The 15,500-nt window shown below is 47.5% G+C and overlaps 1 long non-coding RNA gene across 1 annotated transcript; it reads left to right on the forward strand.

Annotated features, from left to right (window-relative positions):
* The first annotated feature begins 367 nt into the window (after positions 1-367).
* LOC132526318 (uncharacterized) lies at positions 368-10,804 on the forward strand. The gene is made up of 2 exons (XR_009542523.1): positions 368-1,506; positions 10,539-10,804. It is a non-coding gene; the product is annotated as an uncharacterized LOC132526318 (long non-coding RNA).
* Positions 10,805-15,500: the final 4,696 nt, after the last annotated feature.

A 15,500-nucleotide genomic window follows, 5' to 3' on the forward strand; every position in this document is an offset into this window, starting at 1 on the left:
TCTTCAGGAATCCAAGGAGCCTGATGTCTATCAGGAGAATTTTGAACCCACGTCCTACCTGGACTACTTCAAGATGAACCAGGATCCCCTGGGTGATGAAGTCCTCCATTTCCTGCTAAAGCACTACAATATCACTTTTAAACCAGGTGCAGGTCTCCTTCACCTCTGAGGGGAGAGATGGGGGAGTGTGGGAGGAGGGGTGGCCATGCAAATTTTAAATCAGATGCTGGTCTTCTTCAATCGTAGGGCAGGCTTAGGGTGGGTCTGGGGAGGGGTGGCCAGAGCATGGGCAGCAACTTGGGACCTTCAGAGTGTGTGGAACTCCCCTACGGGAAGACTTTAGATACACCTGGTATGTATGGTGCATGGTGGGATGCCCTCAAAGTTGGTGGGGTCAGATTTCCTCCTCCCATAAAGTCTAAGAGCTGTGGTCTCTGGTGATCCTGAGTGGGCCTGTCTTCTCCCTATCACTGGCTAAAGAAACTACAAGGGCATCAGAAAGTGTAGACAGCCTTGCTCCAAATTCAGCATCACCACTCTTCTGCCTGCTTACCATGGTAGCCCATGAAAACAGGTGCTAGGCCAGCTGGACCACTAAAATCAAATAATGGGTATCTTTTCATCATTCACATGAGAATAAAACATAACCTGATAGCCAGAATTTTCCCAATTAAAATTTTCTGCCATCAAATTTTCTTAAGCCTTTGATGCCTGCTTCAATTTATTTGCTACTGTACCCTACGAATACAACAACAAACAGACGAACAAAACGTAGCAGCAGAACCCAGGAGCAAGTGAGCAGGCTAAGGGTAGCAGTCGGCCAGGACCCCTGGGTCCAGCTCATTTTCTCTCCTCTCAGCCTTGTTGTTTATCCTGGAAGCCCCTTGTCAGGGTCCAAATGCTACTGATATTTTGTGTCAACACAATCTCTCGCGGCTGAAGGGAAGCAAGACAGGAAGGGGAGACCAAGGGCTCTGTAAGCAGGCCCTGAATTCTCCTTTTCGTCCCCATACCGCCAAGCGAGTTTCTGGAATAGAGTTGGTACTTAATAAATGTTTGCTGATTGATCTTTGGAATGTTACCCCTGCTTCTAACACTAACCCTACCAAGACTCTCCATGCTGAGTGAGCTGGGGCAGTCAGTGCAGGCAAAGTTCCCAGTCCTGGAGTTTACATTCCCAGATGGTTGACTCCCGGCAGCCTCTCCCAATGGGACAAGGAAAGTGGAGCCTTTTGGGAAATGTGGACCTCAGAGCCCTGCCTTGGTACTGATGATTCAGAACATTCTTGTTCTAAAACAGGTGGGCTGGAAGGAAAACTCCTGGTTGATCTCAGCTCTGGGCCCACCATCTACCAGCTCCTCTCTGCCTGTGAGTCTTTCAAAGAGATCATTGCCATCAGTTACCCAGACAGAACTGCCAACAGCTGGAGAAGTGGCTAAAGAAGACGCCAGGGGCATTTGACTGGTCTCGGTGGTGAAATATGTGCGTGAGCTTGAGGGGAACAGGTAAGGGGGTTATTGTTTGTTTTTGAGTCTCCATGATACCAGGAGCTTCACTTAGCTCCCGAATCAAGAATTTTCCATGGGGCTCATGTAGAAATGACAAGGCAGATGGAGACAAAGAAGGAAGGAAGTCAGTGGGGTCCCAAGAAGAAAGGAGGAGGAGTGAGATATGAATCCTATAAAGACCAAAAGAGGGGACTTCCCTGGTGGCGCAGTGGTTGAGAGTCAGCCTGCCGATGCAGAGGACACGGGTTCGTGCCCCGGTCCGGGAAGATCCCACATGCCGCGGAGTGGCTGGACCCGTGAGCCATGGCCGCTGAGCCTGAGCGTCTGGAGCCTGTGCTCTGCAACGGGAGAGGCCACAACAGTGAGAGGCCTGCGTACCGCAAAAAAAAAAAAAAAAAAGGACCAAAAGAGGGAACAGAAAGAGCTGGCTAGAGACAAACTTGGTGTGGAAGAAACATCACCAAGGTCCACATGGAATGCCAAGGTCTGAGCCCAAGCAAATGGAGAACCCACTGGGCTGCCTCCATTCTGATTGGCTGGTGCCCCTGTTGTTTCAGTTACAAGCTCCGGGGGCTCTAAACTTGTGGAATCTTTTCGTGGATCTCAGGAGATAGGGGTTAGAATTAAGACAATCTTGCACTGCAAGTGGAACAGAATTTACTTACCTTGTGTATTTATATTGAATTTCAGGGCATCAGGAAGGTCCACCATAGCCCTTCCACTCTCCAAATATCACCCTCCCTAGTTAGGTAAGATAGTTGAGGTTGTACATTAGATTCTTATTCCTTTTGCTTAAGACTATAGCTTTTTATTATTATTATTTTTTAAAATTGAGGTATAGTTAATTTACAATGTTGTGTTAGTTTCAAGTGTAGAGCAAAGTGATTCAGTTATACATATACATACACACACACATATATATATATATATATTCTTTTTCAGATCTTTTCCATTACAGGTTATTACAAGATATTGAGTATAGTTCCCTGTGCTATAAGTAGGTCCTTGTTGTTTACCTATTTTATATATAGTAGTGTGTATATGTTAAGACTATGACTTTTTAAAAAATACAGAGCTGGAAAGAGTAAGCCTTTAAGTACTAGTCCTTATTCATACAATAATACGAATGCAGCCCGCATCCTGAGAACAGGTATAGGAAATGTATGAGGTGATGAGGAGGTTGAGTGGCGTGGCCAGGGGACAAAGGGAGGGAAAGGTAATGGAGAGACTGGGGGCCCCAGCAAAACGCCCCAAGCTCACTTAGTAGTTTTGCTCAGCTGATTCCAGGCCGACTTTCTGTTTCTGGAGGCACTTGTCTGGGTCGCGTTAAACACAGACTAGTAGAAAGAGAATGGGCTACCTGTCAGGGGTGCATTGCCGACAGAGGGCCTGCAGGTAGACAGAGCGCTGACCGCAGGGTCGGCAGGTCCTGGGCTTGACTTTGTCCACAGCTGGTTCAGGACCAGGTCTCTCTCTGGGACTCAGTTTCTTCATCTGTAAAACCGGCGACCTGCTGTTCTGGGAGCCTGTGCGCCAAGCAGAGAATGGCTGGGAGTGATGTGCGCGGTTTACGCGATAAGCATGACCCAGCTGGCCCCTCTTTCCCTTTCCCTCCACTCCAGAGACAGGGGGCCGAGAAGGAGGAGTGCTTAAGGAGAGCCATCCGCCAGGTACTCAAGTGTGACATCCTGAAACAACAGCCCTTGGAACCTGCGGTCCTGCCCCTGGCCGACTGCCTCATTTCCTCCCTGTGCCTCAAGGCTGCCTGCCCCACCCTGCAGGCCTGCCTGGACGCACACCCTGCGTCACCTCAGGACCCTGCCCCGGCCCAGGAGCCATCTGATGCTGAGCGGGGACTTTGAGGCCAGCTTCTTCATGGTGGGGGTCAAGAGGTTCTCCTGCCCCTGGACGAGAAATTCCTACGGGAAGCCCTGCAGGAGACCGGCTTCATCATTGAGAAGCTGGAGGAGTTTCCGCAGGCCACTGAGACCTGCTTGGATGACTGCTCCGACGACACAAGGTTCTTCTTCCTGGTGGCCCGGAGAAGGGACCGAGGCAGCGACTTGGAGGAAAGGGCAGCAAGCAGGGCAGGGCTCCAGCCATCGCTCTGCGACCTCATTCGCATTCCTCTCCATTTAGTCAGCTTTCCTTAGAACCCTTACCAGCAAATGATTGCCAGGTAAATAGGGATGCTTATCTCAAACAGAGAGGCTTATAATATGCTTCACTAATGGCCCAGGGCTGGGAAAAAGAATTGGACCAGAGAAATAAAGCTGCGCCTCCTTCGTGCTGAGGGCTCTTCAGGGTTGCGTGGAATGAAGGGGAAGAATCCCTTCCCGCTCCCCTATTTTAGGCAATTCAGACTACACAACTTCTGCGCTCAGTCCCCACCTGCATCCTCATCCCTGCTAATACTGCAGCCCCACCCCCATGAAATGGAAAGCACACGCATGGATTTTGACACTTGGCTCTCTGGCTTACTTGCTCCTGTGACTTTAGGTGGGCACCTGGTATCTCAGAGCCTCAGTTTTCCTGGAAAACTGGAATGGAAATGGAAATGGAAATCATCACACCCTTCCCCAGGGTTATTGTGACACCCCAAAGATATAACATGAATGCACTTGGTACATAACCACGTGAGCAACTTCATGTGCTTTTTAAGTTTAGCTGACCTTACAGATGCATATATCATAAGCAGCTCTAAAAAGAGCAAGAGAAGTTGTTTTCCTTCTTTTTCCAGTGAAACCCTCCTAACCCAGTTTGGGGCAGGGATGGGACACTTGGAAAAGACTTTTTTTTAAGAAGTAGCAAAGAAATCAGTGAGATCTAAAGGGTGACCAAGAGTAAGCCAGGTGAAGGAATCGGGGGTGAAGGACAGGAACTTCTAGTACAGGTACTGAGACCCAGAGGGGAGATAACATACTGTGTTTGGTGAACTTCAAGAAAAACTGAAGACATTTGGGTACCAAGATTGCGGCCCTATCCCTCTAGGGCACTGCTGATACCCCAGGCTCCTGGCATGGTAGAACAGGCCAGCGCTTCAAGGGGGCAGAGGAGTGTCAAATCAGTGACCGTGGGTGGCATTGGAGGTGGGCACGCAAGGAATTTAGTCATTCAACAAATATTTGTTGAGTGTCTGCGTCAAGCTGGACCCTGTGAGGAGTGTCAGAACCTTTGCCCAGGGTTGGTCTTCGCACTAAACATGGTTGCAACATCTAAGCCCTTGATCACATTCTACACCGTGTGTGCATCTGGGTACATTCTTGTGTGTGTATGTGGGCATGTGCACACGTGTGTGGGTATGTGTGTGTGTGTGTGTGTTTATGCTGAGGATGGTAGTAGAGATGGGTCAGTTCTATCCCTGGTGCCACCACATGACTTATAGGTGAGGCTGCCTCCTAAAGGCTGAGGTCAGATCAAGATTAGCTACCAGGACTTGCTTGCAGTAGATGGAACCTGAGGCTGAGTGCTAACACTCCATTCCCAAGAGAGCTCCAAGTATACACTGGCATGTGCAGCCAGAAAGCTGGGCTGGGCTGGGAAAGCATAAGGCAGGGTGGGAGGGCATATATGGAGGGTGCCCAGGGCGGGAGCTCTTGGTGGGATTGAGGTGCCCAGTCTCTGCCTTCCTGCAGGAAGTGTGGACGTGCACCTGGGGAAGTTTCTTCTGGGGTCCTAGTGTTAGTTACATGAGTTTTCACGTTGGGAGCTATTGGCTTCTTGACATGACATTCAAGTGTATGCTTTATGGGCTGCCTGTGAGCGGGCATTTGAGTGTTTACCTTCATGGGAGATGAGAGATGCCAATGTGTGTGAGCCGTGGCTGGTGACCGGAGAAGGTTTACAATTTGCTGAGATAACGGGCAGTACACTTCTGTTAAGTTCTACAGTGAGGCAGAATTAGCTCGGGAGAGGGACGATGATGGGAAGCACAGAAGAGGGAGGGATTAGTTCCTGCTTGGGAACTGAGGAAGGTTTCATGGAGGAAGTGGCAGCCAAGATGCGTTTTAAAGGAGGATGAAGGTTGGAAAAGCATTCCCCCTGGAGGAAACAATACTGTTACAAACCATGGCCTTGGGAAGATGCTGAGTGAATGATGTGATGTTTCCGTTGCCTAGAGTGTGGGCTTCTTATGCGAGAGCAGAGGGAGGCGAGGGCAGGAGGACAGTTTGGGGCATTGGGCTCCGTGAGCCTCTCCAGTGGTCATCAGAGTTCATCAATAAATATTTATTTAGCATCTACCAGGCACTGAGAACGCAAGAACAAATATGATACAATTCTTGCCCTTGCCGGGCTCACAGACAGTTATGACAGCCGTTATAGGAAGTGAGGGAACACAGAAGGAAGCGCCTAATTTGGGAGAGGTCAGGGAGGCATCACAAAGAGGTAATGTTTAAAGTGAGCCTTGAACTAACTGTAAATACCAGGTTGCCAGGCAGACAGTGAGGTGGCGGTGGGATGGGGTGATGACGGCATCTCAGGAGGAGGAAGCAGCTTGGCCCAGATGGGAGCCGTGGGTGGACACCGGGCACGTGTGGGGAACTTTGGTCGGGAAACACGTGCCAAGTGGCTGCTCCCTGCGGGGCCTGTTCTGTATTCTGGGGATTCAGTGAATGAGTCCAACAAGGCCCTACCCTCATTCTACTTGGGAGGGGCAGGGAAGGCAGGCAATAATAAAGGAGACCAAAACAAGAGTGTGAGAAGCCCCAAGAAGGAAACAACCAGGGCGATGCTGTGGAGAGTAATAGGCAGAGGGGGTGGGAGGAGATGCCTGGGATGAGCAGACCTAACTGGGGCCCCGCATAGCCAATGGTGTGAGAGCAGGAGCTCCTGGGGGAAGGGTGCCAAGCCCAGCAGCCCCCCTTCTTTATGACAGAGCTCCCCAAAACTAGTGCGGAGAAGGCCTCTGGAAGCAAAACCAACAGGCAGACAGAAACTGCTAGGATGCCTGCTGGGTGTCTTGTCCGCAGCCCTCTCACAGGGAAGCCCCCTTTATTTATGTATTAAAAGATAAATCAAACATCTTTATTTAGTGTTTTAGGCATTCAGTTGGTTTTATTTTATTTTATTTTATTTATTTTTTAAAGGTCTTTATTTTTAAATTTATTTATTTATTTTGGCTGTGTTGGGTCTTCGTTTCTGTGCAAGGGCTCTCTCTAGTTGTGGCGAGCCAAGGCCACTCCTCATCGCAGTGCGCGGGCCTTTCACTGTCGCAGCTTCTCTTGTTGCGGAGCACAGGCTCCAGATGCACAGGCTCAGTAGTTGTGGCTCATGGGCCTAGTTGTGGCTCACAGGCCACAGCATGTGGAATCTTCCCAGACCAGGGCTCAAACCCGTGTCTCCTGCATTGGCAGGCAGATTCTCAACCACTGCGCCACCAGGGAAGCCCGGTTTTATTTTCTTTTCCCTAGTACAAACATGTTTCAAGGAATTATTCTCCACTCTATTCCCCCACATACAGATGCTTTAATATTACTAGGTAGATTTCTAAAAAATGGCTTTTGAGTCAGGAGACAATTTAAAAATTAATCTATGTTTCCATACTACCCATAATTTTTAAATTTTTTGGCCGCGTGTTATGCGGGATCTTAGCTCCCCCGACCAAGGATCGAACCCGTGCCCCCTGCAGTGGAAGCACAGAGTCCTAACCGCTGGACCACCAGGGAATTCCCACTACCCATAAAATTTAAAGCAATTTGTTGCGCCCCTGCTAATTTCATTGTATAGATATAAAACTTTGTACAATCTGTTCCTTGCAGAGTATTGCCCAAGGCAGTGATTCACTACATTTAAGGACATCGATTTCTGTGTCATTTAAGGACATCGATTTCTGTGTCATTGGTATCAAGTAGAGGGATGCCATTACAAAGGATGTTGTAGGACAGTCTTTGTTTAATTTCCAGGGATTGAAGACCTATAGGAGATCTTTGGCACATTTTCAGACAGTTTCTAAACATCATGAAATGATGTTTATGATTGTGAAATAAAGTTCATATTTTATGGCAAGACAAGAAAAGTTTAAATGCAAAAAATTCTCCTCTGCACTTTGGCCTCCCCTCTCCCCCCACTGTGCATTGTGTATCTTCATTACCCATCGACCAACCCTCCCGCATCAGCAGGAATAGCTGCTCAGCCATAAAGAGCAACATTCTCCCAGCACCAACAAGACAACTCCAATGATAACATTCCTTCTTGATCTCGTAAGGGATCACATGACCTACCATTATGACCCTTAGATCTGGATTATGTAAACTCAATAATACTTCACTTGTTGGACAGCCCTCTGTCTCAAAAACTTATATAACTGTGCCTTGAGTTCTAGCGGCCCGAACAGTTCTCAGAGCTTTCTGAGATGCTCTTCCCGGGTTATAATCCTCAAATTTGGCTCAAATAAAATTTTCCATTTCTTTTTAAAAAATATTTATTTATTTAATTTATTTATTTTTGGCTGCGTTGGGACCTCGTTGCTGTATGCGGGCTTTCTCTAGTTGCGGCGAGCGGGGGCTACTCTTCGTTGCAGTGCGTGGGCTTATTGCGGTGGAAGCTCCTTTCTAGTTGTGGTGTGCGGGTTACAGAGCATCTGGGCTTGGTAGTTGCGCTGCACAGGCTTAGTTGCCCCATGTCATGTGGGATCTTATTTCCCCGTCCAGGGATCGAACCCGCGTCCCCTGCATTGGAAGGTGGATTCTAAACCCCTGGCCCACCAGGGAAATCCCCAAAAGCCCCCTTTAAAATGTTCAAGGCCTTCCCTTCCAGAGGAAGATCCCAGGCCCTCAGACCTCCAGGGCAAAAACCAGCAGTGAGTGGGGTGGGCAGTGCACTGCTGGGGGACAGCGCAGGTGGCCCTGCTGAATGTGAGTCCCCGTGTGTGGGTGCCCTTGGGGAGAAGGAGGCAAGACAGCTGGGTGGCTCCCAGGGGACCAGTCCTAGCCCAGTTTAGGATTAAGTTTCCCTTGTCCTTCACTCTGTGGACACAAGGGGGCAGCCGAGCCTTGAGCTTGGCAGGCTGCAGTGCCAATGGGGCGGGAGGACTCTCTTCCCTCAATTTTTTTTCTTTTTTAATCTTTATTTTTGACCACGCTGCATGGCTTCTGGGATCTTAGTTCCCCGACCAAGGATCAAACCCACGCCCTCGGCAGTGAAAGTGCGGAGTCCTAACCACTGGACCACCAGGGAATTCCCTCTTCCCTCCATCTTGCTCGTCCACGGACCGCTCATTGTCTGAGACCTGCTCTCCCGTCCAACCTGACCTCTGAATGCGGGAATCAGGAAGAGGACGGCCACTGCCAGGACAGAGAGTCCTAATCTTCACTGACCTTCACTTAAGCACATATAATTTGCACAGGCCCTGCCCCATCCACAATAGAGGTTAAGGCCCAGGAGAGCTAACTCAGATCTGCCCTCTCCAGGGCCCGGCTAGAGACTGGCCCATAAGCAGCCTGGACACGCAGACCAAGGGAGAGACACCCCAGCTGACCTCTGGAAGGGCATCCTTCTGGGGCCTCTCTGCTGTAGTGAAAACCTCACCAAAGCCCATGAAGCTGGGGCAGGAAGGCCAAGTACCGTGGACAGGGCACAGTAAGCCCATCAGATCCATCCAACAGCTGTTAGGCATGCGTTAAGGTCCCGAGCTAGTGCTAGGAGTACAAAGGGGAATTGGATTCAGATTCTTCCCAAAAGTTCACGATCAGGTAGGCAAATGGCCATTGCAATGTAGTGTGGTAAGTTCAGTGAGAGTTGTGCAAGTCTCAGAAGTGCATTCACCTAGATGTGTGCGTGGGGTGGAGTGAGGTCAGAGAAGGCTTCCTGGAAGTAATGCCCAGGTTAAGGCTTAAGGATAAGAGGGTTTAACCAAGCAAAGGTAGAGAGGGCTTTTCAGGCAAGGGAAAAGTGTAAGCAAGAGATTGAAGAAACAACATGGGAGAGAGGTTCAAAGACACTAATGTGTCTGAGAGAGTTCCAACCTAATACCCTTTAATGCTGCAACCATCTCATCAGGCTCAGGCTCTGTGATCTGGCTCTTGCCCACCTCTCCTGCCAGTTGAAACGGTTTCCTGAGCAGTTCTGTACATTTGCGTAGGAGCTTTGGAGAACTGAGTTTTTCTAGGCCAGAGCCTACAGGATTAAGGGAAAATGGATGCTGCAAGAGAGACTTGGAGGCTGGGTAATTAGCCTCTGGGTGAGCCTTTCCCTCTGGGGACCCTCCACAACCCTGTCCTTAACAAGTGACCTCCTTGCAAATTGGGGACTGATGGGGAGACTGACAAAGGAAGTAGTGACAGGGTGCTTTCAAGAGGAATCCAGAGGTTGAGACTGTAAACAAACAACCAACACAATCTCAAAAATAAAAACCGTAAGACTAAAAATTGATTGACTAGGTCACATAAAAATTAGATTCCTGATTGGTAAAAGACCCCATAGCCAAAGTGATCATGCAGACAGATTGGTAGGATTATTGGCAATGAGAAAACCAATGGGGGGGCTTCCCTGGTGGCACAGTGGTTAAGAATCCACCTGCCAATCCGGGAGACATGGGTTTGAGCCCTGGTCCGGGAATATCCCACATGTCACAGAGCAACTAAGCCTGTGAGCCACAACTACTGAGCCTGTGAGCCACAACTACTGAAACCCGCGCACCTAGAGCCCATGCTCCGCAACAAGAGAAGCCACTGCAGTGAGAAGCCCGAGCACTGCAATGAAGAATAGCCCCCGCTCGCCGCAACTAGAGAAAGCCAGCACACAGCAACGAAGACCCAATGCAGCCAAAAAAAAAAAAAAAAAGGAAAGAAAGAAAGAAAATAAATAAATATTAAAAAAAGTCCTGACAGGGAATTGATACCTTCTAGAATACACAATGAATACACAAATGAATAACAATGACAGGAGGAAGTCTGAAAAAAAAAAAAAAAGGAACAAGGATATGATGAGGAAATTTATAGAAAGGGAAACCCCAAAAGTCACAAACATCTTGGGGCAGAGATTGTCTAATTCTTCACCAATTTCCATATCCTCTTTTCTCTGGCGCACAGGGGCACCAGGATTTTCTCTGGCCCAAGGAATGTGACTGCATCTGTGCGTGGTACTACAAACCTCCTGTGCCATTCTCTGAGGGCTCTCTCTTCCCTCCCCTGCTGGCTGCATGCAGAGAATCCAGCGGAGGACCCTGAGGCCCTAGGAAATGACAGAGCTACACAGTAGAAGCCTGACCATCTGGAGTAGTACTCTGCCCTTGACCCCCACTACACTGGACCGTGATGTGAACCAAAAATAAACATTTGTTTTGTTAAGCCACTGAGATTTGGGGTTTGTTATATCACTTAGCTTACTCACTATTTAGACGTGCTCAAGCTCACCAGAGAAAGGCAAAATTTAAAAAGGTGTATGTACCACTTCACTTGTTCTCATGAGACTGGCAAAATTGGTAAAGTAGATCATTCTAAGAAGTGTGCTAGGGCTTGAAGGTGTGCATGTGCATATGGTAACCCAGGAACTCCCATGCACTGCTGGTAGGGAGGTAGACTGGTGGAGCCTTGCTGGGGGCAATCGGGTGGTTCTTAGTAAAATTAAATATGTGGATATCTTGTGGCTCAGCATTTCTACTCCTGGGGATATATCCTGTGAAAAGGCTCACACGGGTCTATATAGAGGAGACATAGATATCTACAGAATGTTGTGCTGGGGAGTTAGGGGCAATTTGGGTGTCCATCACTGGGGGAATGGATAATAAACGAAGGGGATGCAAGTCATGGAGAGTGCAGTGGTCAGAAGTAATGGACCCCGTGGGCACATAGCAATGAGAATGGGCCTTCAAAGCATAGTGGAAATGGTGTAAATAAAAACAGATGCATATGGCACTGTTTACAATAGCCAAGACATGGAAGCAACCTAAATGTCCATCGACAGATGAATGGATAAAGAAGATGTGGTACATATAAACAACGGAATATTACTCAGCCATTAAAAAGAATGAAATAATGTCATTTGCATCCATTACATGGATGGACCTAGAGATTATCATGCTAAGTGAAGTAAGTCAGGCAGAGAAAGACAAATATCATATGATAAAACTTGCACGTGGAATCTAAAAATAAAAGATACGAATGAACTTATTTACAAAACAGAAACAGACACACAGACTTAGAGAACGAACTTATGGTTACCAGTGGGGAAGGGTGAGGGATAGATTGGGATTTGGGATTGCTATATACACAATGCTATATTTATTTATTTATTTATTTTTTGCGGTACGCGGGCCTCTCACTGTCGTGGCTTCTCCCATTGCAGAGCACAGGCTCCGGATGTGCAGGCTCAGCGGCCATGGTTCACGGGCCCAGCTGCTCCACGGCATGTGGGATCTTCCCGGACCGGGGCACGAACCCATGTCCCCTGTATCGGCAGGCGGACTCTCCACCTCTGAGCCACCAGGGAAGTCCCCACAATGCTATATTTAAAATAGATAACCAACAAAGACCTACTGAATAGCACAGTGAACACTGCTTTATATTCTGTGTTAACCTAAATGGGAAAAGAATCGGAAAAAAAATAGATACATGTGTATGTATAACTGAATCACTCTGCTGTACACCTGAAACTAACACAACATTATTAATCAGCTATGCTCCAATATAAAATAAAAATTAAAAAATGCATATGGAAAATCAGTACATATTTTACAAAAATACACATAAAGAATATACATTAAACACCTGGGAATGGTTGCCTAAGGGGAGAATGAGAGTGGAAAATGGGAGGGAAAAAAGAAAATAGAATTGAATTGTGAATTCATTTGCACTACACAGATTCTTCCTTTCAAAAGCTTTCTGACAAGAGATTGAAGACTGACAATCACGGCTTTCGACTTCTGAGGCTTGGTTTCCTTTAAGAAATCTGATTTCCATGAGGTTATTACACCTCTCTTCAATTTTTTAAAAAGCCCACCTTCAGCCTTCACTGTGCTTTTTCCAATTTCACAAGCATTCTCTTTTAATCTCCTGACCTCTTGCTTTTTCAAAAACTAAACAATAAAGAGGAACAGAATTATAAGATCCAATCTTAGTCCAAAGAGCTCTTACTCAGAACATGAAACAATTTGCTTTTTACATATGTAATAAACAGAGGGAGAAAAGGATGAAATACATTGTGCTCTTATTTGTATAGCATTATTAGTGACAGGATGGGTGTCCTAAATATATATATATTATAACATTACAGTAATTAGGAGGAAACAAGAAAAAAATCAGTGGAACAGAGAAGACAGCCCTAGTCAGGTCTTAGTAAGTATTGTAAGGAAGCATGTGCCGAAGGAGCATCACACCAAGGAGGAAAGGAAGCAAAGCAAAAGAATCCAAAGAGCACAGAAGCCACTAAAGTTGTCAGCTTTTGCCAGGTGGGTGTCGTGGGAGCTCCGCCCTGTTTTCCAGCCTCACTGTACTTCGATCGGCATGACATCTGCTGGGCACACGCGGATCTCCAGCAAGCTGGCCCCCTGATACAGCAAAGCCACTGGTCCAGGGCTCTGCCGGAAGCGCCGAATGCCATCTCCCCGCAGTTCACAAGCCGTGTAATGGAGATGGTTAGGGGCTGGATGCCTCTTGGCTGGTGATGAAGTTGGCTGAGGCCGAGGCTCAGGAATCCTGTTCTTTTCTGAGCAGCCCTCCCTGCTCCATCTCAATAACTTTTGTCTCCCCTCACTCTCCTTCCTGTAGCCAAGCAGCTCGCCACTCACGTATTCCTCTCCTTCCCCTCCTTGCCATCCTTCGCAAAGCTTTCTGCAAGCTGGGCAATGGATTAAGTGGCTAGTTTAAAATTTGGACACTCATGAGTATAGATAACCAGAGAGATAACTGGGTAACCAGAGTTTCTAACCGAATCAGTGTCTGTGGCTGTGGGTTTTCAACTCAAAGCTCTGTGGGAGGATGCAGTGTTAGAGCCACAGGAAACAAAATGCAGCTCTCTGCACTCACACGATCCCTCTCGTGGTCTGAGGGAACAGCCTCCTTTCTTCCCCACAGACAGGAGGACTCTCAACAAAAGAGAGAAGTCGAGAGGTGGTGGACTTTAAGAAAAACCTCCCAGGGGCTTCCCTGGTGGCGCAGTGGTTGAGAATCTGCCTGTCATTGCTGGGGACACGGGTTTGAGCCCTGGTCCGGGAAGATCCCACATGCCGTGGAGCAACTAAGCCCGTGCGCCACAGCTACTGAGCCTGCACTCTAGAGCCCACAAGCCACAACTACTGAGCCCACGTGCCACAACTACTGAAGCCTCCATGCTCCTCAACAAGAGAGGCCACCGCAGTGAGAAGCTCGCACACCGCAACGAAGAGCAGCCCCCGCTCACTGCAACTAGAGAAAGCCTGCACGCAGCAGTAAAGACCCAACGCAGCCAAAAATAAATAAATTAATAAATAAATTATTAAAAAAATAAAAACGTCCCGGGACTTCCCTGGTGGTCCAGTGGGTAAGACTCCACGCTCTCAATGCAGGGGGCCCAGGTTCGATCCCTGGTCCGGGAACTAATATCCCGCATGCATGCCACAACTAAAGAGTTTGCATGCCACAACTGAAGATCCCACATGCTTCAACTAAAGATCTCACATGCCACAACTAAAGATCCTGCACACGGCAACGAAGATCCCGTGTGCCGCAACTAAGACCCAGTGCAGCCAAAATAAAGAAAGAAATAAATAAATAGAAAAAGAATAACCTCCCCACGTCCCTGCAGTTGAGTCTCCCATAATCATCCCTGGCCTCACCGTATGTATTCATTAGAATCTCAAGCAGGCCCTGTGGGACCAAATCAAATTTGATGAGTTATCATTCTGCTTGTAATTTTGTTTATTTCTTAGTAATTACCAAGCACATGAAAGGCTCCCAGGTTGCCGGTTCCTCTGACGGCAAGAGTTGCTTCATCCGGCTTTGCCTAGGATTCTGACCTGGGAGCTCACACCCGGCCTCAGGTCTGGTTTAGCAAAGAACCAGGAAGAGGCTCAGTGGACGTGCTTCTCTGCCACATAAGCGAGACCTGTCCCTCACTGCAGCAGGCAGAGGTGATGGGAGCAGGCTCTTAATTGCTGTGGCATACCTGGGCTTCCACTGCTTTCTTGGATATAAGCAGAAGCCATGGAGTGTAAAAGGAGATATCACTGCTGACTGGGGTCTGAATCATCTCTGGAGCATCCTGGGCCTCTGATCTAAAGTAAGCCTTCATGTCTGAAGCGCAGAAGGACCTCTTCCAGAATTGGAAAGAGAAGCTTGGGGGGAAACTTGAGTGGCAGTTTCTGTAATGCTCCCCGCCATTCTTGCTCTATTTTGTTGAGATAGTCGTTTATCCTTTACTGCCCTTGAGTGATTTAACCCCATTGGATTAAATTGAGTAAAAAGAGACTCGCTGAGGCCTGCCTCACGGAGGAAACTTGGGAAAACCTATATGATCAAGTACACCTGCTCTCTAAATCTGTGATTGTTTTGAAAGTGACTCTGCATCTAGATGTGCAGGATGTGTTTTAAAATCGTGAGATACAGCATACATAGAAAAATGTTCTAGAAAAATGTTCATAAAATATTTACATACGGTGTAACGATTAATATAAAATGAACATCAGGTGACCACCCCCAAGTCAAGAAACAGAACACTACAGAATTTTCTTCCACCTGAGCACAGCCCCTTTCTTTCCCTCCAGAGACAACCATTATCTTGGCACCTAAAGTAATCATTTCACTGTTTTTCTTTACAGTTCACCACATGTTTAGGCATCACTAAATGATATTGTTTACTGTTGCATGTTTTGAACTTTATATAATGGAGTAAAAACATAGGTCTTCTTTATGACTTGCTTCTTTCACTCTGTGTCATTTGGAAACACATCCTTATTGATGCTTATAGCTGTAATTGGTCCATTTTCATTGCTATACACTTCAATTTATTTATTTCTTCTATGCTGCTGGACATTTAGGTTGCTTTTAGTTGGGGACTATTTCAGACAATGCTGCTAA

Source organism: Lagenorhynchus albirostris, chromosome 9 (assembly GCF_949774975.1).
Source record: "Lagenorhynchus albirostris chromosome 9, mLagAlb1.1, whole genome shotgun sequence".
Classification (NCBI taxonomy): Eukaryota; Metazoa; Chordata; class Mammalia; order Artiodactyla; family Delphinidae; genus Lagenorhynchus; species Lagenorhynchus albirostris.